Here is a 27,602-nt window from a genome sequence, read left to right as displayed (position 1 = left end):
ATGAAGTAGTAGTAGTTAAAAATCTATTTCTTGATCTTCATGTTACCTTCCCTGCTTGCTTGTTCAGGTTTCCAATTTTCCTCCTCCTCCATGAACCATCTTTTTCTGGTCATACGATCCGCTTTAATATTTTTCGATCTTAACTCTCCAGTTATTTCTTTCTCCCTCTCTTGTCTAATATGAAGCATTCTCAGCTGCAGAATGCTTCTGTTTCCACTGCTATCGTATTAGGATTTAACATCGCCTTTCCAAAGATTGCCTCGTTGTTGCTGTAGTTTTGCGCGAACGTGTTTGATTGTTCCATCCTTTCATTCGTACCTTCATTTGCTTCTTTATCAAGCTCATTTAGCTATATACATATCATCAGATATTTAAATTCGTCTTTTAACCTTGATTTTCCAAATCTCGTTTCCATATGTTTATCCTGTTAGTATTGCATCGTCCCCTCCTGTTATATGATACCCGAGTCCCGACCTTTGCTAAATCAGTTGCAGTTTTCCAGCCAGTTTCTGAGCACCTTCTTGCTTTTTTGATGATCCGCCGGTTATGAAGCCTCTACATTCATGTCTTTTCGTTTTCAACCTAGATAATGTGTCTGTTATCTGTTTATTATCTACACAGCCACCTGATTTCTAGACTCTACACTGAGGTCTCACAGGCGTATGTTCAATTCCCTCTTTGGTTATTACATACTAAACACATAACAATTTTTCACCTAGTATGAAGACTGGTGCCAGACTACTTATCGTCTACTCAGACTACTGCCCGAACTTCAAAAGGTTCCGCAATTCCCAATGGATCTTAACTTTTCCCTTAATATCTGATATACAATGGATTTTATCTTTGTATCCACTCCAAATTTCAGCTGTTCTGAGCAACATAAGTGACCAGACGTGAAATGCAAGTGCCCCACTCACTTTATAACGCGCCGCTTTTGGATCACTTATCATTCGCTTCGGGTGAAACTTGAAACGTATAACGGATCACTGTTTGATGTATCCGGTGTGGCATCGGGCAGGCACCTTTATGTTTCCCAAAAGATGAATGGCGGGCTCCGGTCATAAAAGTTACATCACTTCCGCTGCCGCCTGTCACGGACGAGAAACTTCGCTGGCCAACACGGCTACGTAGTGGACTGTCTGACGTCGGCGATCGATGTGGCGTGGCAGTCATAACGCTTTTCTCCTGAAATAGCAGTGTCCCACTTCAGAGCAGAGTATTTGCCAGCTAAGATATCAACGTCCATAGGCCATCCAATGAAAACTGGTAAAACCTTCAGAGGCTTTTTTATTCGATAAATATGATCCACTTTCGTTGTGGTTTTTCCTATAGTGATTAGTGCGAAGACTGGAAGCAGTTTTCCATCTCCTATGATGTTCTGAACCAAGCCATGGAGACAAGGACTCAAGTTCTTAGTCTGACAGCGAAAGAAGCTGTTTTTAGACGAAATGCACTTATTTTTCTAAACAATTATCTTTTTGGTTAATGCAATCTGTTCAACGTTTTTCCAGTGAGCGGACTCCATCCTTGAATCATAACTCCGTAAAGTCTGCAAAATATCCAGCTAGTCCTTCCACCAACTCGCTATTGGTCTGAAAATATTTATCAGACGCGAAATTGTTCATCCAAAAGGCACATGAATCCTTTTATGAAACGCAGATTGACAGACGTAACATGAACGACACAAAATCACTTTTTTAACAGAGGGGTTCTGTCCAGCCGAAAGTGCTAATCTAAATTGAAATAATGTGAAAACAGAAATTGGAGTGTAAGGGCAGTATGGAACGAAATGTTCATCAAAAGTAGCTACAGTGTCAATCTGTTAACGCCAGGTAGAGGGTACCAAAATACTTTTTCATCTTAAAGAATTTCGTGTTAATCGGTGCATGCACAAAAAATTGCATTTCCGAAATCGCCAAATTTTGTTACAGTGCAGTAATTCAATTTCCTGCTAAACTTACTCTTCTGTGTACATTCTGTACATTGAAAGTATAAATACAGTGTTCAGTCCTCGAAATCAACAGAGCGAAATTACGCCATTATATCACCAGTGATACCGAGAAATCTTTGGTTCATAAAAAGCTGTTAGGGCAGAAAGTTTGTACCCATTATAGCACGATTGAGCTTCAATCATGCACGCCTCCGATAGCATCCACTCCGCATTCCTGCTGTTGAGTCATAGCTTTGTGAATGTGGACTTACGGAGGAGTGAACCACTTGCTCTTTGGATGCAGCAATGAAAGACAGCAATCCGCTACATTGATACGGCGTCTCCTGGCATTAATTTAAAACTGTGCTGACTCTCCTGGGGAAAAGAGACTACAAGATATTAAGGAACCCTTTCTCTTCCTTAAGTATATAATATTGGTATATGGGGTCAGATGAATCACTGATAGACAAAAATTGTAAATTTGAATTTGCCTGTTAATTTGCACAAGTTAATACAGTTAACTATAACTGACTCTTCTAGGATCTATACAGCAAGTATATGGGTAGTACTTCTATCAGTAATGTAAATATATCAATTATCTGGTTATGTACTCTGTATCTTCCATTACAGTTTCATATCTCTGTACTATAACACAATACGAGAAACTGCCTTATTCTGAACCTTCGACCTAACTAACTTGTAAGAATTAAGTACTAAAGATTAAGAAATTGTACGTAAATTCATGAGTAGAGACGCTATAGCCAATGAATAAAAAAATCAGTATTAACGTTTTCTGTGGAAAAAATGACTTTTGTTTGTGCAATGTATTTTCCAGTATCAAATTTTCGACAAATCGTTCGATTTGTCCATCGATTTAGTAATTTCGCCAATCGAAAGTGCATCTAAATAGCCGCGCATGCTTTTCATGATGTTCTGCATCTCTAATGTGGAGGAGACAGGATATGCAAAGTTAATTTCTTTGTCAAATTCGTCACCATTGCCGTCGCCGTCGCCTGCACTGATACTATCCTTCGAGTTCTTAACGTTCTTCAAAACGTTTTCGCCTGTCATAACCGGCTCTGCACGTCCCATCATTAATGGCTGCGATATTGTAAGGCAATTAAATTATGTCGGAATTTTCCCAAATATTTCATTAAATGTCGCCTCAGTTTCAGTACCCCCCGATTTCTGAGACATCAAAGAACCTGATAATTCGAGAATTATGGATGGACTAAACATTTCAATCGTCTTATACGTCATCAAATTCCATGAAGACTGAAACATATGTATAATACACTCCTGGAAATGGAAAAAAGAACACATTGACACCGGTGTGTCAGACCCACCATACTTGCTCCGGACACTGCGAGAGGGCTGTACAAGCAATGATCACACGCACGGCACAGCGGACACACCAGGAACCGCGGTGTTGGCCGTCGAATGGCGCTAGCTGCGCAGCATTTGTGCACCGCCGCCGTCAGTGTCAGCCAGTTTGCCGTGGCATACGGAGCTCCATCGCAGTCTTTAACACTGGTAGCATGCCGCGACAGCGTGGACGTGAACCGTATGTGCAGTTGACGGACTTTGAGCGAGGGCGTATAGTGGGCATGCGGGAGGCCGGGTGGACGTACCGCCGAATTGCTCAACACGTGGGGCGTGAGGTCTCCACAGTACATCTATGTTGTCGCCAGTGGTCGGCGGAAGGTGCACGTGCCCATCGACCTGGGACCGGACCGCAGCGACGCACGGATGCACGCCAAGACCGTAGGATCCTACGTAGTGCCGTAGGGGACCGCACCGCCACTTCCCAGCAAATTAGGGACACTGTTGCTCCTGGGGTATCGGCGAGGACCATTCGCAACCGTCTCCATGAAGCTGGGCTACGGTCCCGCACACCGTTAGGCCGTCTTCCGCTCACGCCCCAACATCGTGCAGCCCGCCTCCAGTGGTGTCGCGACAGGCGTGAATGGAGGGACGAATGGAGACGTGTCGTCTTCAGCGATGAGAGTCGCTTCTGCCTTGGTGCCAATGATGGTCGTATGCGTGTTTGGCGCCGTGCAGGTGAGCGCCACAATCAGGACTGCATACGACCGAGGCACACAGGGCCAACACCCGGCATCATGGTGTGGGGAGCGATCTCCTACACTGGCCGTACACCACTGGTGATCGTCGAGGGGACACTGAATAGTGCACGGTACATCCAAACCGTCATCGAACCCATCGTTCTACCATTCCTAGACCGGCAAGGGAACTTGCTGTTCCAACAGGACAATGCACGTCCGCATGTATCCCGTGCCACCCAACGTGCTCTAGAAGGTGTAAGTCAACTACCATGGCCAGCAAGATCTCCGGATGTGTCCCCCATTGAGCATGTTTGGGACTGGATGAAGCGTCGTCTCACGCGGTCTGCACGTCCAGCACGAACGCTGGTCCAACTGAGGCGCCAGGTGGAAATGGCATGGCAAGCCGTTCCACAGGACTACATCCAGCATCTCTACGATCGTCTCCATGGGAGAATAGCAGCCTGCATTGCTGCGAAAGGTGGATATACACTGTACTAGTGCCGACATTGTGCATGCTCTGTTGCCTGTGTCTATGTGCCTGTGGTTCTGTCAGTGTGATCATGTGATGTATCTGACCCCAGGAATGTGTCAATAAAGTTTCCCCTTCCTGGGACAATGAATTCACGGTGTTCTTATTTCAATTTCCAGGAGTGTATATCTAGAAAACCGAAGGAGAAATCTGTTGCTTTGATTGCGAATAGGTATTTTCGGAGAAATTTCTTTGGATAGTGAAATTTAAAGTTTTGTATGATTATCACAAGGATGTGAACGACCTGAGGCGTACGGATGCAAAAAACGTAAGCTTCATAGCTTTCAGTTTAATATCTGAGTGCGTCGGATACTATCAATAATAAATGCCACTTTACGATAGCACTACCCCTTACAGTATGACTGCAGGCAACTAACACTAGCCATCCATAATACATTCACAGCGAGTAAGCATAGTAAGCTGCGGTTTTCGCTAAGCTATAACGGACCACGTGGCGGATTGTGTGACGAACGCAAGTAATTTTGACGTCCGTAGTTACCGAATTGTAATACCAACCTTTTGTTTAGCGCAATGATTTACGTTTTAATGTGGCATTCGGAGGAGTCTTCCTAGAAGATTTCAATTACGTAAGACGGTTGTAACTTTGTCAAATAGAAACAAGATAACGGTGGCGCAAATCATTGTCCAGACATCAGGAGACGAGGCCCCACAAACGTTTTCTTACTATACTAAATGTAAGCTGGTAATTTGTGGCGCTGGTACTTTGGTACTATTTGATCAAGATCCACATATGAAGAATGGAAATGGAAAAAAAAAATATTGCCAAATCTCAAATTCCTCTGGAGATTTAAGAAATAGTTTATCTCTCTTTGAACATAACTTATTTGCATCAAAAAATTTGAGAATTTACTCTTATACCACAGAATTACGCCGTCCTCTTCATCAGAAAATATTTAGACTCACTAGAAAATAAACAATTCATTAACAACCTTCTAAGCGCCATACTAAAAAGCAGCCTGGTTCTTAGTGCCAATGCGAAATACGTTAGTACTCACTAACTTGTAGAACTCTAGTCAATAAAAGCAATTTCTCACTTTGTTTGTATAAGAGAATAACAAAATTAAATTCAAGAAAATAAATCTTTTACGCTTGATTTCTGGTCTTTACACAACTCAAGTGTTGGGATCAGATGCTGCAACGTTTATCGTGTAACTCCCTGTGCTCTTGAGGAAGAAATGGTAACATTGTTAACAGGTCTTTTTATTTTACAACCGATGAACATGGCAGGTCCTTCAGATGAAGTACATGTCATACACCTGCCGTGGTCTTTCTTCTTTTGAATACATTAACATTTTTACCATTCTGGTCTTTCCGGGTAAGAATTTTTATACAGTTATGCGACATGAATGAGTATGAGAGACTTTGATAATACTGCTTTTGGAGATCTTATACGCGTGCATTGACAACAACGTTTCAACAGCCTTTTTAAAATGAAATGATTCAGTACCATGCAATGGAATGGGTTCATAGCGTCAGCTGACTCAATAGTGTTGTGTGGATGTTGACGAACAAAGGCCATACATACCTTTCTTCAGTTTTCTATATACTAGTTGAAATATCTCTGTCGTAGCTCACAAAGTTGTGCTCACTCACCAAAAACTTGTTTGTTACGCCTTCAAACCATCCCAGGCTATGGAGGACACTTTACTGCATGGCACTTGGAGTTCCATTGGGAAGCATCGCTTGGAAAAAAGACCATGCACCATCTAGTAATGAATGATCAACACTTCCTCCGTGATTTGACATTTAGGTCACGTCTCTCAAGAACCGAGAAGACAACAGCACTGAAAACGTGATTTGTGAAAAAAAAAGAACTTACACCCAGAACTTTTTCCGTTTCCAGTTTTCATTCGAGGGCGAGCTGAAAAGTAATTCCTGAGAATTTTTGTGTGGCAAATTTTTAAGGGGAGTTGGAACGGAATTTTTTTTCACATTTTCGGATTTTTATCTCATTAAAATTTTGCAATTTTCCGAATAAAATGATATATATATATATATATATATATATATATATATATATATATATATATATATATATATATATATATATATCACTTATAAACTCCCATGGGAAGTATTTTATTTTTTAAAATATAATCTATAACGATTGAAAATGTTAAAATCTTTACGTGGCTTATGAAACGTGCATTACTTCAAGATCTAATAAAATCAGTAATTTTTTATGTAGAAAGCTGTGGATTGCTGTGTTATAAAGGTTAACAGTATTGATCACGTGCAGAAGAGGATGAGCACCAGATTGAGAAAGTTGAAACAAAGTTTGAGAGACAAGAAACTTTCTGATGGTAAAACAATAACAGGCACGCTGACAGACAAAATGATCGATGAACTACAGCAGTATTATGGGATGGTCAGTAGAAATAATACTGAGGATTTGTTGAAAATGAAGCAGGCAGTATGGGCTACCTTCTTCCACAGACTGTCAACTGATGAAAACCAGTACAGCACCTTTGCCCTCCTGGACCTGATTCATGGTGCAATTACTGCGATGCCCAGTTTTCAAACAGTTCATACAGCCGTAAAAATTCCATCCCAGCAGCAGTCATGGATATCATAAAAACTATTTACAGAGACCTGGCAAATCCTGAATTACTAAAGAAGTGTCTGCATGGTCAGACTCAAAATTCCAATGAGTCGTTCGATAATCTTATACGGACTCGCTAACCAAAAATGTTTTTGTTGGAATGAAGACACTAAAGTGGGGGGGTCAGTGATGCTGTTATTGCTTTTAATGATGGCAACATTTGTAGGGTGAAAGTGCTACATCATATGGGAATTAATCCTGGAGAAAACTGCATCAGAGAACTTGAACGGATGGACAAGGTTCGCATTGATAAAGCAGAGTATGCAACACAATTGGCCACCAAGGAGTCTAGAAAGAAGAAAAGAAGAAAAAACGTGGAAAAAGATCAAAAGTGATTAGAGTCTTTTGAAACTTTAGAAGCCGTTCCTGAAAATTTACATTTTCTGTTGCATTTTTCCCTAAATCTCAGAAACCACTCCGAGCAGAGAATTCAAATTTTCAGGGAGTAATAATATACATACACTGAGTCTACGGAACTAAAAGAAGAACATAATGTTATGTATAATTAAAATTATGGACAACATACAAAAAAGGTACACAAAATTTTAACTGTGTAATTAAAAAATTGTATTTCCGTAAGCAGTGGCTCAAATGCAATTATTGTAGTTCAGTAGACTCAGAACATACAGTTTAATGTCCTGTAAAAGTTTCATGTCAATGGCTACAGTAGTTCATGAAATACAGTGAAGCCAAGTCACTAAATGTAACATTGTCGGGCTAGGCCGTCCCTACTCCCCTTAAACTTTTTACGGAAAACAAACTTTATGAACATTCTACGTTCTTATTCTTCATGTCTGCATATTTATTTCTCACCATAGTCCTTCTGGCGACGAACACATTTCTCCCAAAGAAGGACAAGTTTGTTGATGCCAACACTGCTGAATGTTTGACTTTCTTGATGGAGCCCCACTGCTTGTACCGATTCATCACTATCAGAGTGAAGTCCTCCAAGGTGTACTTAAAATTTGTCAAATAGATGAAAATTGCACAAAATTGTTAAGGCTTTCGTGGCCACTTGTTGACAAACTGCCTGTTGGCTCGTCTCGTGTTCTTCGGCCGACGTTTGTTTGATGATTTCTCTGGCACCAGCAACGGAGGGGGGAGCTTTGACAATGCTAGCCACTCATGCTGGCGAAGCGTCAAAAAATCGTCAAATAAACGTCGGTCGAAGAACCTGAGACAGCAGCCAACAGACAGTTCGTCAGATAAAAATTGGATGGGATCAAGACGGGACTGTGTGGAGGATGAGGGGTGACATTGAACTCAAGGCGTTGGGTTGCTGCAGATATTGCGGCGCTCGTGCATGGCCTACCATTGTCATTCTGAAGGAGATGGTGCTTCATGTGTGACATATAATGCGTCAACTGATATTGAGAAAAAACAAAAAATTCGGAGGCATCACTTTCTAAAACGCCTTCGAATGTTACACAGTTGAAGTCTTCTTCAGAGGCTCTTTTCAGTATCATAGGATGTACAGTTCCATTAACAGTGATCGGTGTCGCTATTTGGCAGTTGTAAGCGTTAATAATTGCTTGCGCTGTCAGAAACTTCATCACATTTTCTGCTGAAACATAAAGAGAAATCTCAGCTTTCTACATGTGATCGTTCGGGGTATGTTTAAGGTAATTTCTCTTACATGCACACTGTATAAGTTGCACAGAGAAGTAACTACAGTTATTAGAGTCGAAAGGCACGTAAGGAAGGCAGCAGTGAAGAAGGAAGCGAGACAGTATTGTAAAGCCTATCTGTCATGTCATTCAGTCTGGACATAGAGGAAGCGGCAAACAAAACCAAGGAGGGATCTGAAAAAGGACTAAAAGTTTAGGGAGAAGAAATAAAAACTTTAAGATTTGCAAATGTCATTGCAGTTCTGCCAGAGAAGGGAAAGTGCTGGGCAGATTGATTTGAACAGAATGACTAGTGTCTTTCAATGAGGTAGTGACCATCAAAAAAAGTAGAACAGTGGTTACACGTGTGGTGTCATATATCGATACCATCCTACCGGCATATCACAGTTGGCAGCGGGCTTGGAAAATTGTTCACTAATCATTTCTGCTCCTGTCCATATTTCCTACAATGAAAGCTGCCATACTACTCTCTAACCCACCTCTCCTTATCTTTGTGTATGAAGTCATACACATCAGTACTCGTATAATGTAGTTGATCTAAATCAGGCAGCACTGAGGGGATTAGATTACAAAATGAGACACGGAAAGTAATAGATGAGCTATGGAATTTGTGCTCCTAAACAACTAATGACGACAGAAGCGAAAAGGATATAAAATGTAGACTAGCAATAGCAAAATTTCGTTTTTGAGGAAGAGAAGTATGTTAATGTCTAACGTAAATTTGTCGAGTAGTAAGTCCCTTCTGAAAGAATCTGTGTGCAGTGTAGTATGTAAGGAAGAGCCAAGGGCACGAAAAACAACACAGACAAGAAGGAAATACAAGTTTTTGGAATGTTATGCTACAGAAGAATGCAGACGATTAGATTAGTGTAACGAATAACCAATGATGAGATCTTCTTTATGTATTGGTCCATAGTCATTTGCCTGCGAAAGTTGTTCATTTATTTTGAAATAAACACTATATTAAATTATTTAATAATCAGCTAATTATCAAACTACTCCGCAATAACGATTGTTGTACTTGCAGGGTGTTACATCCCACACTGAAGTGAGGAGAGAATTCATCTGTAATGGCTTCCCTAATGAGGGTTTCAAACAACCATAGTATTGTTATTATGAAGTACATAGATAATCCCCAAGGGTGTAGAATTAATTAATTACTAAATAAAGAAATAAAATATTTATTTCAAAATAAATGAACAGCTTACCTAGAAGAATGACTTCTTTAAAGTAATTTACTACGACTGTGGACCCATACATAAAAAAGATCTCTTCATTAGTTATTCGTTCCACTCATCTAATCACCATCATTCTTCTGTAGCACTACATTTCAAAAGCTATGCACCTTTTGTAATGTCCAGGGGACCTTCATAAATCTCGGTGGCTTTAGTGTAATTATTGTCTTCGAATAAAAGTGTCGTTTCTGTTCGTCTCAGCGCGTACTTCTTTCAGACCGATCATTCGAAGCAAAAAATTCTAGTAAACATGAGCTCTGACGTGCATACTTTAACAGCTGCCAGAACTTCTTCGGCTTCGACACTGTGATACATATCTCTTCTACTGCACGCTCTTTGCTTTCCATATTTTGGGAGCAATTCTTTCTATGTAAGGTCCCAGTTTCATCGAGCTATGTTACTTCACCGTGAGACATCATGCGAAAGTTGGTTTCATCCGTAAGTTTTGCGCAAAGTGTAGTTACAGACACAAGTATCGCAGATGTGGAGTCCACACGTAAAATGAAAGAAAGTGCAACCCTTACGTGGGTCTTGCTACCGTGCCAGCATACGTAAGTGAAAACATACACGGCGTGCTTAGTGTCTTGAAAATGAAATATGTTGCATGTCAATGAACTTAGCAGCATATGGATTTCACATACGTGACAGTTGTGCCGATGCACACTGTGTTCTTCGAAACTCTTATTAGGGAAGCCACCACATGTTGCTTTTCCCGATGCTGCTGTGTGGATCATAATATGCTGTAAGCACGACAGTGTTTTATTGTGATGTATACTGACAATGCCAAAAAGGTACAAGGCGAGAGAAATCGACTAACTGTTTAACAGTGAATAGAGTGTTTATATCTAAATGAGAGTTTTATAAATATTGAACGAAAACCTTTTAGTTCATTTAGTGTACAAAAGCAATGACGACGACAAAACGGGCCCCAGTGGGACAGCAAATAAATCTTTGAGAGCCGTCTGAAGATGTCAAAACTGGACGTATTTATCGGTAGGGAGAGACCAGATTTATTGAAAATACACTTTTTTTCAGACTTTCAGTCGCTATTTTATTACCTCAAAACGACCGGTTTCGGGCAGACTCACCCTTCTTCAGATAATTTCTCGTAGTTACAGAATACCCACTCTTTATGGAAACACTGTCAGTTTCACTGTCACATACCGGGTGTCCCAGGAGGAATGGTTATAATTCAGGGACATGACAGACCGATCATTCGAAGCAAAATATTCTAGTAAACATGAGCTCTGACGTGCATACTTTAACAGCTGCCAGAACTTCTTCGGCTTCGACACTGTGATACATATCTCTTCTACTGCATGCTCTTTGCTTTCCATATTTTGGGAGGAGTTTGTACGGGCAAAAACAAGAAAAAAATTCTAGTATCCATGGGCTCTAAAGTGACTATCTTCAGAGCTATGAGGACTTGTTTCACATTAGCGAAGATGAGGAGTTGCTCGTAGCTCTTAAGGTATGCACCTTGAAGCCCATGTTTACCGGACACTGTTTCTTGTTTTCATCGATACTACCACCACCCGAAACGTCGAAAACAAAGAGCTCGCGGTAGAAGAATTTCTTTCATATTATCGACGATAAAGACGTGTTAATAGCTACGCTACTGGCTATTAAAATTGCTACCACAAGAACAAATGCAGATGATAAACGGGTATTCATTGGACAAATATATTATACTAGAACTGACATCTGATTACATTTTCACGCAATTTGGGTGCATAGATCCTGAGAAATCAATACCCAGAACAACCACCTCTGGCCGTAATAATGGCCTTGATACGACTGGGCATTGAGTCAAATAGAGCTTGGATGGCGTGTACAGGTACAGCTGCCCATGCAGCTTCAAAACGATACCACAGTTTATCTGGCGTATTGTGACGAGCCAGTTGCTCGGCCACCATTGACCAGACGTTTTCAATTGGTGAGAGATCTGGAGAATATGCTGGCCAGGGCAGCAGTCGAACATTTTCTGTATCCAGAAAGGCCCGTACAGGACCTGCAACATGCGGTCGTGCATTATCCTGCTGAAATGTAGGGTTTCGCAGGGATCGAATGAAGGGTAGAGCCACGGGTCGTAACACATCTAAAATGTAACGTCCACTGTTCAAAGTGCCGTCAGTGTAAACAAGAGGTGACCGAGACGTGTAACCAATGGCACCCCATACCAACACCCCGGGTGATACGCCAGTGTGGCGATGGCGAATACACGATTCCAATGTGCGTTCACCGCGATGTCGCCAAACACGGATGCGACCTTCATGATGCTGTAAACAGAACCTGGATTCATCCGAAAAAATGACGTTTTGCCATTCGTGCACCCAGGTTCGTCGTTGAGTACACCATCGCAGGCGCTCCTGTCTGTAATGCAGCGTCAAGGGTAACCGCAGCCATGGTCTCCGAGCTGATAGTCAATGCTGCTGCAAACGTCGTCGAACTGTTCGTGCAGATGGTTGATGTCTTGCAAACGTCCCCATCTGTTGACTCAGGGATCTAGACGTGACTGTACGATCCGTTACAGCCATAGGGATAAGATGCCTGTCATCTCGGCTGCTAGTGATACGAGGCCATTGGGATGCAGCACGGCGTTCCGTATTACCCTCCTCAACCCACCGATTCCATATTCAGCTAACAGTCATTGGATCTCGACCAACGCGAGCAGCAATGTCGAGATACGATAAACCGCAATAGCGATAGGCTAAAATCCGACCTTTATTAAAGTCGGAAACGTGATGGTACGCATGTCTCCTCCTTACACGAAGCATCACAACAACGTTTCACCAGGCAACGCCGGTCAACTGCTGTTTGTGTATGAGAAATCGTTTGGAAACTTTCCTCATGTCAGCACGTTGTAGGTGTCGCCACCGGCGCCAACCTTGTGTGAATGCTCTGAAAAGCTAATCATTTGCATATCACAGCATCTTCTTCCTGTCGGTTAAATTTCGCGTCTGTAGCACATCTTCGTGGTGTAGCAATTTTAATGGCCAGTAGTGTATTAAGATACGCATATAAAAAGCCCATGCTTACTGGAGATTTTTGCTTAAAGGATAGTTCGTGGCGTATCCCTTGTTATTGATGTTTCTTACTGGGACATCCGGTATGGTTCAGTATACGTCATATATAGTGTATGACAGCGATACTGTTAGTATTTACGCAAGTGTGGTTGATCTGAATCAGGACGAGTCTGTCCGAAACCGGTCGTTTTGAGACAGTAAAACAGCGATCGACAGTCTGAAGACTGATTTGTAAGATACCTGAAATTGGTAATGGCTTGATTTAAATAAAAAATTTTAAGCCATACTTTTTTATATTTTCTGCTTCAGAATATAAACATAGTGAGAGTATGAACGACAGATTCGTTTTAAACGAACATTCGTTCGGTGGCAGGTAAATCTCGCCGCTTTGCCTGGCTGTTGACAAGGACGACGACAGAGGCGACTCTTCCATCAGCGTAATCTCTTAGGCGCGCCACACCCCTGGACAGTCGCGACCACTATGCGAGCACAACGAGAGAGGAGCGGGGGAGGAGAGATGAGTTTAACGAGATTGCCGGCGCGGGGGGTGGCGGGGCCGGCGAAGCGGCGTGGGCAGGGCGCAGTCGCAGACAGCACGCCACGCCACGGCAGCCGACAACACGCCACGCCACGCCACGCCACGCCGGGCTTCGACCGCCACAGTCGGCACGCGGCACGCGCGCCAGACACAGCCGCGTCTTGCAGTCGCCGAGCCGCTCTGTCGCTCTCTGCTGCCGGCAAAATGGTTACATAAGCAGCGGGCCGGACGCAGCGTTAGTGCAGGGATATTCACGGGGCCCACTTGTCCGTGTTTTGAGGGTATGGTGTCACAAGAGCTGTCCCAAGCGCATTATTCCAATCACGGGACAGTACTCATGCGGAAGTGACTGCACGATGGTGTGCATCTTGGCGACGTACTTTTCTGCCTAGCGTGGGTGTGAGCTTTCTTGATCGTCCATCTGCCTAAGTCGGTGGTACAGTGCGACACAGTGGACACAAACTGGACCAGGAGTTTTCAGCTGGAGCAAGTAGTGCGCGACCTACCTGTACGTCCAGGGATCGTGTGTGAAGTGGTTGTTGGAGCATCTGTGTATCTTGATCTTCGAACGGCATAGGTGCGTGTCGTAGAGTATGGAGCGGAGGACACAAACTGTACCAGGAGTCTTCAGCTGCATCGAATTCGTGTGCGACTTACCTGTCCGTGGCTGTTGGAACCGCTGGACGCTTCTCGATCCGACGACTGGATGAATCAGTGGTGTAGCACGATACTGTGGCGCAGACTAAACTAGAGTGAAAGGTAGACTTTCTTCCTGCACGTTTAGGGCGAGAGTGAACTCGCGCTGGGTGCTTATTGATTTTCTAACTGTGTAAGTGCGCGGTACGGTACGATAAGAGGACAGAGGCAGTTATCAGGCGCCTGGTGCCGTGTGCCGTGTGCCGTCCGCAAGCAACAGTTGTCAGCGACGCCACTGCAGTGTACGGTCGGCCGCAGGCGATAACGCGTCGTGTACAGCTTGGACGTTGCAAATAGACGAACTATACGGTCCATCGCTGATGGGGACGTCCCAGAAGGATGAGAGCTGCAGTAGACTGGGGAGAACGGCACGGAACCTTTATGTGTGACTAGGGCGATTGTGATCTGGTTGTTGTAGCCGCTTCAAGCTTCTTGATTGTCCAGTCTGTGGGACAGTTCGGCACAAGGGGCGAGACAGGTAGCTGTTAGATGCCTGAAGCTGCGTCGAGATGAAAAATTGCCAGTGACACCTCTGAGATATAAAGTTTGCTACTGACAGTAGGAGGACGTTATTAGCTTGGACTTTGTAGCTAGGAGAAGTCCTTGACTCAGTGACTGAGGAAGTCAGTGGGACAGTTCGGCTCAAGCGATAAGGTCTGTTGACTCGTGAGTGACGTTCGAAAGTAGCACCATATAGTGAATAACTTCGACTCTGTAAGTGGGCAGAGTGCATGGTCTGTACACGGAGGAATTGTCTCGTTAGAGAGACAGTGGTGTCGGAGAGTGGGGACATTGTGGTGAGGACGGTGTGAGGCGCATGTCGTCGCAGCAGCAGGGAGCGGCTTCACTGTCGCTGGTGTCCGGGCCCGGAGCGACGGCCCGACCGGGGTCCCCAGACGCGAGGGCCCACGGAATGCCGCCCGCCGCCTCGGCGCACGCAGGAGTCCACGGGAACGTCAACGTGCTGCTCGGAGGGTGCGTATGCTGCCCAACTCGCTCGCTGCTTGCAGAGATCGCGCAAGATAACGCGGCACCGTCGCAGAAACGCGTTCTCGTCGAGAGCACCGGGCGAGTCCATCTCATTGTTTCGAAGAAACTGGCGCTTCGGTTGACTTCAGCTTAGTACTTGTGTTCTTTGTACGTCTACATCTACATCTACATTTATACTCCGCAAGCCACCCAACAGTGTGTGGCGGAGGGCACTTTACGTGCCACAGTCATTACCTCCCTTTCCTGTTTCAATATATTCGTTACCTCATCCAGAAACGCACCCTCTCGAAACTTGGACAGCAAGCTTCATCACGATGCAGAGCGCCTCTCTTGCAGAGTCTGCCACTTGAGTTTGCTAAACATCTCCGTAGCGCTATCACGCTTACCAAATAACCCTGTGACGAAACGCGCCGCTCTTCTTTGCATCTTCTCTATCTCCTCTGCCAAACCGACCTGGTACGAATTCCACACTGATGAGCAATACTGAAGTATAGGTCGAACGTGTTGCTATATCTCTACTGTAGTGCTGAGCTTGAGTAACAACTCGAACTGTTCGAGTAGTTGACGTTGCATCTCGCGAAATATCTGGCTTTCCTCGAGCTTTCGATAGACGCGCGTTCTACAGACATATGTTGGTACTATCACTATGACATGTCACAGCGTTATTAATATACACATCAAAAAGAATCATCTGATTTGGCACGTAAACTCAAAGTTTTTTTTCATACCTTTTCATAGGTGTTCAATATGCCCCCCTTGAGATACCAACGCGGTATTCAAATTGTTCCCACACTGCAGCGACCATGTCTTGAGTTAAAGCTTCGACAGCGGTTGTTACGCGATGTCTCAGTTCAATCATTGTTGTTGGTAATGGAGGAACATAAGCCGGCCGATGTGGCCGACCGATTCTAGGCGCTTCAGTCTGGAACCGCGCGACCGCTACGGTCGCAGGTTCGAATCCTGCCTCGGGCATGGCTGTGTGTGATGTCCTTAGGTTAGGTAGGTTTAAGTAGTTCTAAGTTCTAGTGGACTGATGACCTCAGATGTTAAGTCCCATAGTGCTCAGAGCCATTTTAACCATTTTTTGGAGGCACATAAACAGAGTCATTTATAAACCCCCACAAGAAAAAATTGGAAATTTGTGATAAGGTCTTATGGGACCAAACTGCTGAGATCATCGGTCCCTAAGTTTACACACTACTTAATCTAAAGAAAACTCACTTACGCTAAGGACGACACACACACCCATGCCCGAGGGAGGACTCGAGCCTCCGACGGAGGGAGCCGTGCGGACCCCACAAGAAATAATCACATACAATCAGGTGCTGAACTTCGAGGCCAGTGATGTAAGGCTGAATCATTCGGCCCAGTGCGACCGATCCATCGTTCAGTAATTCTTTGATTTAAAAAATGGCTCGAAGCACTGGGGGACTTAACATCAGAGATCATCAGTCCCCTAGGCTTAGAACTACTTAAACCTAACTAACCTAAGGACATCACACACATCCATGCCTGAGGTAGGATTCGAACCTGCGACCGTAGCAGCACGGCTCCGGACTGAAGCGCCTAGAACCGCTCGGCCACACCGTCCAGCCTTTGATTTAAAATTTCCCTCACTTCTAGATGCCAGTGTGGCGGTGCCCCATCCTGTTGGCAAATCAAGTCGTTCGAATCAGTCTCCAACTGTGGAAAAAGAAAGTTCTCAAGTATATCGAGATATATGCTTCCTGTAACAGTGTTCTCGGCAAAGAAAAATGGACTACACACTTTTTCCCGTGAAACTACCAAAAACACATTAAAATTTTGAGAATCCGTCTAATGTTGTACAACTTCATGTCGTTGTTCCGTACCCCATATTCCAAATTGTGACGGTTCACATTTCTATTTAAATGGAATGTTGCCTCTTCACTAAAGACTAAGCGTGGAAGAAAACTGCCTCCACCATCTTGCCAACAACGAAATTACAGAACTCCACACGTTGTTTGTCACTTTCACGAAGAGCTTCCAGTAGTTGAATTTTGTATGATTTCAAGCGTAAACGTCGACGCAACACACGCCGGTTGGACGTCGGGGGCATGTTGAGGTATCGAGATGCACGGCGAACAGATTTCCGTGGACTGCTTGTGAAACTATGGCGGATGCGTTCGATGTTTGTGTCAGCCAGTCGGGGACGGCCTGGCGATTTGCCTTTACACAGACAACCTGTTTCTCTGAACTGTTCATGCCATCGCCTAATGTTCAGTGCTGTAGGACGATCCACACCATACCTAGTACGAAAGTCATGCTGAACAGTTATTACTGACACGCACTGCGCAAAGCGTAGAACACAAAACGCTTTCTGTTATCCCGACACCATTTGTACTTGAACTGAAGTGGGTGCACACTGCTGCTACCTAGCGGCAACCATGTAAAACTCGAGAGTTTGCTCTTTCCAACAGTACATCGTTCACGCACTTATCTGAGATAACATAATAGTTATGATTTTTTTTTAAAAATCGGATGATTCTTTTTGATATATTGTGGACTTTAATCATAAAAATAATCATGAAATAGGTACTGTAGTATCCTATAGAGCGCATGTCGTATTTACACAGAACCACTAATTAATGCAGGGTGAACCAGACCTCCACCGACGAACTTCCAGAGGTTGTTCATTTAATTATTTCAATAAATTCCGAGAATTTACGTATAGGGGACCTCGGTCTCCAGTTCCTCAATACTGAGAAATACGAGTAACTTACACATGACTGTAAGGACATTATTATATTATGTTATGAGACAAAAGACGCTTCTGTGCTTGATTATATTGTTTATTGCCCTAGACCTATTTCAGCGTGACTGCTATATTCAGGTTATCTATGTAAATTACATAATTTGGTACAATTTTTCAAAAGTTACAGTAGATGTTAAACGTATTATAGAATTAGGGATTTTTACATACTTTAGGTGGGCTTGAGTCCCAAATGTCATCGATGTCTCAGTTGCTGTCACACTATTGTGTAAGTTTGCTCCTCTGCTGTTGTTGGAGCTATAGTAGATGTTAAACATTTTGTTGGAGCAGTTATGTATGTAGGTGTCGAATTATGGAAGTTTTATAATGACATTTGGTTGAGTTGAGTGGAGTTATTTGGAGGAGGAGACCAAACTGCGAGGTTATCTGTCTCATCGGATTAGGGAAGGGTGGGGAAGGAAGTCGGCCGTGCCCTTTCGAAGGAACCATCCCGGCATTTGCCTGGAGCGATTTAGGGAAATCACGGAAAACCTAAATCAGGATGACCGGGCGCGGATTTGAGCCGTCGTCCTTCCGAATGCGAATCCAGTTGACGTTTGGTGTATTGACAGTAGAATCAGCGATGTTACGTGGTTACCGACTGTTTGCTTTTTGGTATTCTCTAGGTCATAATTTTGTTCTTTCAGCTATATTATATTACTTGTGTGAAATAAACTGTTATAATTCGACAGCGACGTAAAAATCTACTTCAACAAAAAGTTTAACATCTACTACAGATCCAGCAGCATCAAAGGAGCGAGCAAACTTATACAACAGTTTGACAAAAAATGAGACTCGATGTCAGATGGAAATCAAGACCAGCTGATATACGTAACAAAGCATAATTCGACAGTACATTTAATTATCTACTTAAAATTTTCAAATTTGTACGAAATCATGTGCTTTTCCCAGATAACCTGAAGATGTTTGTCGAAATGGGTCTATACCAATGGACAATATGATCAAACAAAGCAGCGTCTTTGGTCCCATGACGTTATTATAATAATGTCCTTATCTGAAATATAAGACGCAGCGGACCCAATTGGGTACAAATTGTAATTATGACTTACTCAGTTTGTTGTCACAATTACCTACGTTTCTGTGCAATTACCATAACAACAATAAAAATACTGTTTTGAGCAATCATCATAACGTACAGCACATCCTGTTTCTCGTAGGTGCCTATATACAGATACAAAATAACTCTGACGTGGCTGCCGTAGCTGAGAGACCAGATCAACATAGCGAACGTCCTGCCGCTCGTCCGCTGTACTCAGTGGAACCAAACACCAACTGCATATCGGTCAACTCTTCTCAAGCAAACCTATCCATACCGCTGTGTGTCACTCTTAAAGTACAATTAGCACTGCTGGAAAAACAAACCAGAGACACAACACTGCAGTACTGAAGGCAGACTTTAAGGCGAAGAGTAAAGTGAGCATTATTGTTGTATAAAATGTTCTCGGGTTTCCAACCGCGTGCATTGCTTAAAACTACACGAGCTTTCGGCCAAGCACTCCTTGGCCATTGTCAAGTCGTATGACTGCCAGTGGGCTGTTGGTGCGCCCTTATATACGCTAGCTGCCGGCTGTGACGTCACTGGTGCCCGTGACATTGCCATATATGGGCATGTTTTGAGTCGGCGTTCGATGTGCCCTCTTCAACCGCGCGATTGCTGGATCCCACGCAGCACTATTCAGGGTGTTTGTGGTAATTTTTATTTCAATAGCTTCCTTTATTAAACTGTCCCAGAAGCTGTTAGTGCGAGCCACGACAGAGATATCGTCAAATTTTTGTGGTGACCGTTTTCTAACGCATGCTCAGCTAACGCAGGTTTCTCTGGATAGCGTAGGCGATAATACATCTCATGTTCTTTCCTGCGTTGTTCCACAGTGCGCACTGTTTGTCTGATGTACTTCTAACCACACTCACAAGGTATTTCGTAGACTCCAGGTGTTCTGAGACCTACTGCGTCTTTAACTGGTCTCAAGAATTGACTGATTTTCGTTGGTGGCCTGAAGATTGATTTGATCTTGTCTCTTTTCAACAGGCGGCTTATCTTGCCCGATATAGAGCCACAGAATGGCAGCAAAGCAAGTTTCTTTTCCTGCTCTTCGTCGGTGGTCTCTTTCTGATATTTCCCAGAAATCACTTCTTTCACTTGATGGGCGCTGTAGCCGTTATTCCTGAAAACCTTGCGTAGGTGGCTCAGTTCGTGGGGCAGGTTGTCGTCGTCTGATATTACTCTTGCACGATGCACCAATGTTTGTAATACTGTGCGCTTCTGTGCTGGATGATGATGGCTGGTGGCGTGCATGTACAGGTCTGTGTGGGTGGGTTTTCTGTAGACGCTGTGGCCAAGGCACCCATTTACGGTGGACAAGGACGTCGAGGAAGTGCATTGCATTAACTTTTTCCACCTCCATGGTGAGCTGGATATTACTGTTGATACCATTGAGGTGTTCCAAAAACTCGTCTAGTTTCTCTCGTCCGTGTGACCAAATGACGAACGTGTCGTCAACGTATCGAAAGAAACACTTCGGCTTCAATGGCGCATTATCTACGGCAACATCCTCAAAATTCTCCATGAAGAGGTTTGCAACAGCTGGAGCCAACGGGCTACCCATTGCTACGCCGTCTGTGTGATTGTAATACTGGCCGTTGTACACGAAATAGGAGGACGTAAGAGTGTGCCTAAATAGCTCGAGCAATTTACGCGGTTGGAAATCCGAGAAGATTTTATTCAACGCTATCGCCGCGAGACTCTGCATTCATACAGCATTATTGTTGTCAACAGCAAGCACCGTGAGTGAATGGAACAAGTTTATTTCCACTCACGACAGCGCATACCGTCGGCATCAGCACTGCTATACTCTGTTTGCAGAGTACTTCAGATATACAGCTGATTGGGACAAGAAAACAAACGAACTGCAATAACTCTGTAACGAGCCGCCTGAGACCTTGGGTCCCTGATGACAAAACGCCGAGAAGTACTCTGCAACAACCTCTGAAGGTTAGTCGAGGGAGCTGCGGTTCACCACGCATATAAATAAATAATCACTATCACGGTTTAATCTGATTATCGAGCTGTAGGTCGTCCTGCAATGTGGTGACGTATGTTGGTACTATCTCCACAACGAAAGGTTCCTTCCCGAAACGAAATATATTAATTCATAAATGTGTGACCGCCAGAAACTAACGGCGAGAAAGCAATGTTAGTTTACAACGTGGATGGACGTTGCCATTTATTCTAACGATCGCAATTATTACCAGTTTAATATGATTTATTTCTTGTATGAGACATTCAATTCCCAATTAATTTTCGTTCTTGTTCCATCCGAATGCTACCATCTACATTTGAAGCTGATTAACTTCTTTACACGTTATTATGGTACGTGAACAGGGACCGAAATTTTCATTTGTAACTCCCTTGACAAATTATTATAGTCTCTAATAACAAAATTAAACTCGGTATTGGGTCCAGATTTGAGTTGTATTTTTGAAGGACAATACTTTTGCCTTGGACTGTTATCTCTGCACAAAAAATCACGACAAATATGTATATACGGTACCTATAACTGATGTAAGTCAGCTTTATTGTAAATTAGTTCAATTACGAATCTTTATGGTGGTAGGATTTAATACAATTTACACCTGTGTTTCACGAAACTGCCAAATTTTAAGCAGAGCTATAACTTGTACTTGTGGCAATTTCTTAGTTTTGCGATCGCTTCTCTCTCGGCGCTTGAGTGAATTTTCACGTAATTGTTCTAGCAGCAGTCGATACTGCATCACTGCATCAGGAAATCTCGACCTCGTTCGAGCGCCAGTATCGTTTGCCAACAACACCTACTTCATTACATAACATGGCATTGCTGTCTTCGCGCATCACAGGTGCGGCTAAAGTTCTTAATGGTCAGATACATACGATTATATGCAGTGCCATTAAATTCCAATCAGAAGAGGCAAACTAGGGACAAAAAATATCATTAAACAGTTTCATTGAGTAGGTTGCAGGAACCCCTGACTGTTCCAAATACTCAGTAAAGAGAATAAAGAAGGAGTAGGAAGACGAACCAGCAAGTACTTTCCAAGGCTTCACTGATCAGAAAGACGTGGAACAAAAGGAAAATTTTATTTTTAGGCAATATTGCCGAAGAAATTATCAGGGGACTGACACATAATTTTCAGATGATACACGTTCTGCATTTTCCATTGTCATTATCACAGTAAATAACATTGTGCAGTACGTTACAGTATATTTTTACCCCTTTTGTCCTGGCTGCGTGTGGTCGATCTTGTTTTGCTCTTGTTGATCATTTGTTTATGAGATAAATTCGTTTTCGGTACTCTAGTGGAAAAGTAACATACACCTCTTGCGGTATGTTTGGTTAGAAATATGCCACTCCTCCTGTGCATATTCAAATGCGTTTCCTGGAAAAACAGAAAAAAAGTGACTGATGCACCTAAAGGGGAGAAGGAAACGAAATGAAACTTCGCGGTTTCTACATCTACATCTACATCCATACTCCGCAAGCCACCTGACGGTGTGTGGCGGAGGGTACCCTGAGTACCTCTATCGGTTCTCCCTTCTATTCCAGTCTCGTATCGTTCGTGGAAAGAAGGATTGTCGGTATGCTTCTGTGTGGGCTCTAATCTCTCTGATTTTATCCTCATTGTCTCTTCGCGAGATATACATAGGAGGGAGCAATATACTGCTTGACTCTTCGGTGAAGGTATGTTCTCGAAACTTCAACAAAAGCCCGTACCGAGCTACTGAGCGTCTCTCCCGCAGAGTCTTCCACTGGAGTTTATCTATCATCTCCGTAACGCTTTCGCGATTACTAAATGATCCTGTAACGAAGCGCGCTGCTCTCCGTTGGATCTTCTCTATCTCTTCTATCAACCCTATCTGGTACGGATCCCACACTGCTGAGCAGTATTCAAGCAGTGGGCGAACAAGCGTACTGTAACCTACTTCCTTTGTTTTCGGATTACATTTCCTTAGGATTCTTCCAATGAATCTCAGTCTGGCATCTGCTTTACCGGCGATCAACTTTATATGATCATTCCATTTTAAATCACTCCTAATGCGTACTCCCAGATAATTTATGGAATTAATTGCTTCCAGTTGCTGACCTGCTATTTTGTAGCTAAATGATAAGTGATCTATATTTCTATGTATTCGCAGCACACTACACTTGTCTACATTGAGATTCAATTGCCATTCCCTGCACCATGCGTCAATTCGCTGCAGATCCTCCTGCATTTCAGTACAATTTTCCATTGTTACAACCTCTCGATACACCACAGCATCATCTGCAAAAAGCCTCAGTGAACTTCCGATGTCATCCACACGGTCATTTATGTATATTGTGAATAGCAACGGTCCTATGACACTACCCTGCGGCACACCTGAAATCACTCTTACTTCGGAAGACTTCTCTCCATTGAGAATGACATGCTGCGTTCTGTTATCTAGGAACTCTTCAATCCAATCACACAATTGGTCCGCTAGTCCATATGCTCTTACTTTGTTCATTCAACGACTGTGGGGAACTGTATCGAACGCCTTGCGGAAGTCAAGAAACACAGCATCTACCTGTGAACCCGTGTCAATGGCCCTCTGAGTCTCGTGGACGAATAGCGCGAGCTGGGTTTCGCACGACCGTCTTTTTCGAAACCCATGCTGATTCCTACAGAGTAGATTTCTAGTCTCCAGAAAAGTCATTATACTCGAAGGTCTGTGCTGTTGTACTGCCAACAAAATTAGTGCACCCTTTGGAGGTTTCCAATTGACTCAAGATTTATTGTTGTAAAAGTGCATGTGGTGTACATGGAATGGTCACATTTACAGATCAGAAGCAGAAGCGGTTCTGGGGATCAGGTATCGACCCATGCTTAAACATCCACATTAATACGTGGGCAGCTATGCTTACGCTGACTCTGAAATGCAGACGATAGTGCAGATAGCGAATACTGTCGTACAATGAAGGCTTTCACTACCGGATGTTTCAGCTGCTGAGAATTTTTCCAGGTTGTATGGCCGTGATCCATGGAACTATTCAATCCCTGACGTTTCGTCCAAGGCTACGTTGGACATCTTCGAAGGTGCTCCTGGTTGTGCTGAGTCGTATCCCATCGTATCCCAAATGTGCTCAATGGAAGACAGGTCCAGAGATCGTGCTAGCAAGGGAAGTTATTGCACGTCTTACAGAGCACGTTGAGTTTCACGGGCAGTGTGTGGGCGAGCATTATCCTATTGGAACAACACATCACCTTCCAATTGCAAGATCGGCAGAAGAAAGAGTCTAACAACATTCTACACGTACCGAGCGCAGATCAACTTCCTCTCAAGAAACACCAAAGGTAAATGAGAGTTGTAGCTTGTAGCACTCCGGACCATATAGCCTGCGGTGAAGCCAACGTGCCGACCCCTGTGGCCGAGCGGTTCTAGGCGCTTCAGTCCGGAACCTCGCTGATGCTACGGTCGCAGGTTAGAATCCTGCCTCGGGCATGGATGTGTGTGATGTCCTTAGGTTAGTTAAGTTTAAGTAGCTCTAAGTCTAGGGGACTGATGACCTCAGATGTTAAGTCCCATAGTGCTTAGAGCCATTTGAACCATTTTTGAGGCCAACGTGTCGTGAACGAATGCACTCTACGAGGCAGCGCTCATCATGTCTTCTACGTCGTACACGCAAACGAGCGCCATTTGCATACAGGCAGAATCTGCTTTCGTCATTGAAGACCACGGCAGGGCATTTCATCTTCCAAGAGATCCTTGATGGCACAAGTCAAGCTTGTGGCGTAACTGGAAGACTGGTAGAGATATGTGTCCCGTAGTCCCACAGCTAATAACCGGATCGCAGCAGTTCGTGTCACAAGCCGTCCTGTCTGTGCTCTGGTAACTGTGCAGTCTGTGCTATTGTAGCTGTGCAACGTTACAACACGATGATGCTGGCGGACGTCTGTCTGCGTTGACGTGCAGAGCCTCGTCTACGGGTGTGAGAATGTTCATGTGACCACTGACTTCAGCATCATTGCACAGCTAACGCAGCACGTCCAACGTGCGTGCCAATTCTCCGATAGGAGCATCCCGCCAGTAGCAAGGCCACAATTTGACCCGTTTCAGACTCGCTCAGTTGACCGTAGGAAACACGAGTGCGTCTGAGTGGCTGGGTTGCCTGTTTCCTTCACAAGTTTGCACCACACTGCGGGCATTTTCTATTAAAATGCAGACATGGCTCTGGTAGCTATGTCACTACGCCATCTATTGGCGGACGACGTTGAAACCATTATTAGTACATCTGCTATCCCCTAGGTGGCTTATGCCATGTTGGACCAAAATCGATGTCGTCTTACCAGGTGTATGACTTTTTTCCGGCAATGTATTAAGTGATTACACAATGAAATCAATTTTACAGAGAATTTGGCAATACGAGCTCACTTATCAGATCAACATTGCGCCTCCTCTGGCCTTCATGCATGCTCTGATTCGATAGGGAAGGGAGTCATAAATCCTTTGTATCCTCTCCTGAGGCAACATGTTACACGACTGTTGTTCCTGACACTTGTTATTTCGAGCGGTTCTGGGCGCTTCAGTTCGGAACCACGCGGCTGCTACGGTCGGAGGTTTAAATCCTGCTTCGGGCATGGATGTGTTTGATGTCCTTAGGTTTAAGTAGTACTAAGTCTAGGGGGCTGATGACCTCAGATGATGTTAAGTCCCATAGTGCTTACAGCCATTTGAACCATTTTTGAACACTTGTTATTCTGTATACTAGCAATGGAATGGATTAGCTGTGCATCCATCTTCTATTGGGACAGATATCGAGTTCTCAAGGGCCACGGGAATACCTCAACATCACTGTTCACTGAGATACGTCCATATGTGAAAGAACATTGTTGAAAAATAGCACCACGATTGTGTCACAGGTAACAGATGTGGACACATAATGTCCGTCACGTGCGTTCCCTCAGTCATTATCATCAGTTGTGACCTGACGTCATACCCGACGGCTCACCCAGCTATGATGCCAGGAGTAACACCTCTGTGGCTGTCAAATAGCTGGAAGATTGGGACCTATCCCTAGGTTGCCCCCGTACTCACCGACGACGGCATCCAGGGTGGTGTAGTATTGCGGTTCATCAACAGGCCATTCCTCCTGGTCCTGGCACCATTCCAAAGGCAGCCATTTGTGCTGCATTAACGGCAGCCAACGAATCGGATAGTAGTTGCCTCGTTTATGACCAGTGGTGCAGGATGGATCAAAAATGGTTCAAATGGCTATAAGCACTATGGGACTTAACATCTGAGATCATCAGTCCCCTAGACTTAGAAAGTACTTAAACCTAACTAACCTAAGGACATCACACACATCCATGCTCGAGGCAGGATTCGAACCTGCGACCGTAGCAGCAGCGCGGTTACGGACTGTAGCGCCCAGAACCGCTCGGCTATAGCGGCCGGCGGTGCAGGAAGGCACTGAATGTTGCAGAGAATCGATTACTTGTTCCTGAAGACGCAGAAGTGAGGGGATTAGATGGGCTTGGTGCACAGTGATGCGATCCTCCCTCGTAGTGGTCAGACGTAAACAACTAGAGCCTTGACGACGAGTATTCCTGCACTAAGCAGTCCAACATCGGTTACACTGTCACATTCGAACGCCTCACAGATCCGCACTGGAACAGATGGCGAAAATGAAGTCAGAGAGTGTCTTTATACATCATCTTGTCATTCAATGTGTTACCTGGTGAACTTTTTTGTCAGTCTTAGTAGCATGTCAAATCGTTCACTTTTAGGTAACAGTTTATCAGACTGGTATCAAGAAAAACTATCTCTGTATAGCGCGCACATCATCAAATATTGCTCTTGACAAGCGTATAAATATGAGAGTTGCTTATATCACGTATTTAAGACTGAACCGGAAAGCAACACGAAACGGAAATTGATACGCACATCCATAATAGATGGCAATGATTGACCGATGACTGAAAGCAGTAAGAACGATTGTAACTTCTAATAACGGCTAGATTTACCATTTCATACGACAGAAACACTTGAGAAGTTAGTGAATCTTCTACCTCACAAAGTAATTATTTAATGAGAAATTCTTGTAAATACACAGGTGATACGAGCAAATATGTTACGTAACTTAGTGACAAAGGACACATAGATGGTTATCTTCGTCACATCGTATAAAAAACGCGAGCGTTGTGCTAACAGACATGACAGACCAACTGTTGTTAAGGCCTCGAGATGAATACTGCATCATTGTTAGTAGTGGTGGTGAGGACGTAACTGAAACTGAGCAGCAATCTTAAGAGGCTAAATTGTGGTGAGACTGTTGTGTTCGGCTTATCATAAAGCTGAAGCCTACGATAGGACAAACAGAAAGATTGTACATACCTCACAAGGGCGATCAAGGGTTCCGCATGTCACGCCGGCCCATGTCTGAAACAAGATTATATTGTAATTATGGTGCGGTAGGAAAAGTTTCACAGGAAAAGTACTACATCTACGTATACACAATCCGGTCAAAAGTATCCGGAGATCTATTAGCGCACATTAAAT

General features: G+C 43.8%; 1 protein-coding gene across 3 annotated transcripts in view; it reads right to left on the bottom strand.

Annotated features, from left to right (window-relative positions):
- Positions 1-27,602, bottom strand: part of LOC126262314 (probable beta-hexosaminidase fdl) — an 880,573-nt gene that overhangs the window by 439,756 nt on the left and 413,215 nt on the right. For all 3 annotated transcript variants that reach the window (XM_049958865.1, XM_049958867.1, XM_049958866.1), the window contains exon 2: positions 27,438-27,482. The gene's annotated coding sequence lies outside the window, so the exon portion shown is untranslated. The remainder of the gene's footprint in view (positions 1-27,437; positions 27,483-27,602) is intronic.

The sequence above is a fragment of the Schistocerca nitens genome, chromosome 6, assembly GCF_023898315.1.
Source record: "Schistocerca nitens isolate TAMUIC-IGC-003100 chromosome 6, iqSchNite1.1, whole genome shotgun sequence".
Taxonomy (NCBI): Eukaryota; Metazoa; Arthropoda; class Insecta; order Orthoptera; family Acrididae; genus Schistocerca; species Schistocerca nitens.
Note: the sequence above shows the minus strand (reverse complement) of the source record. Positions and strands in the feature narration are given on the sequence as shown.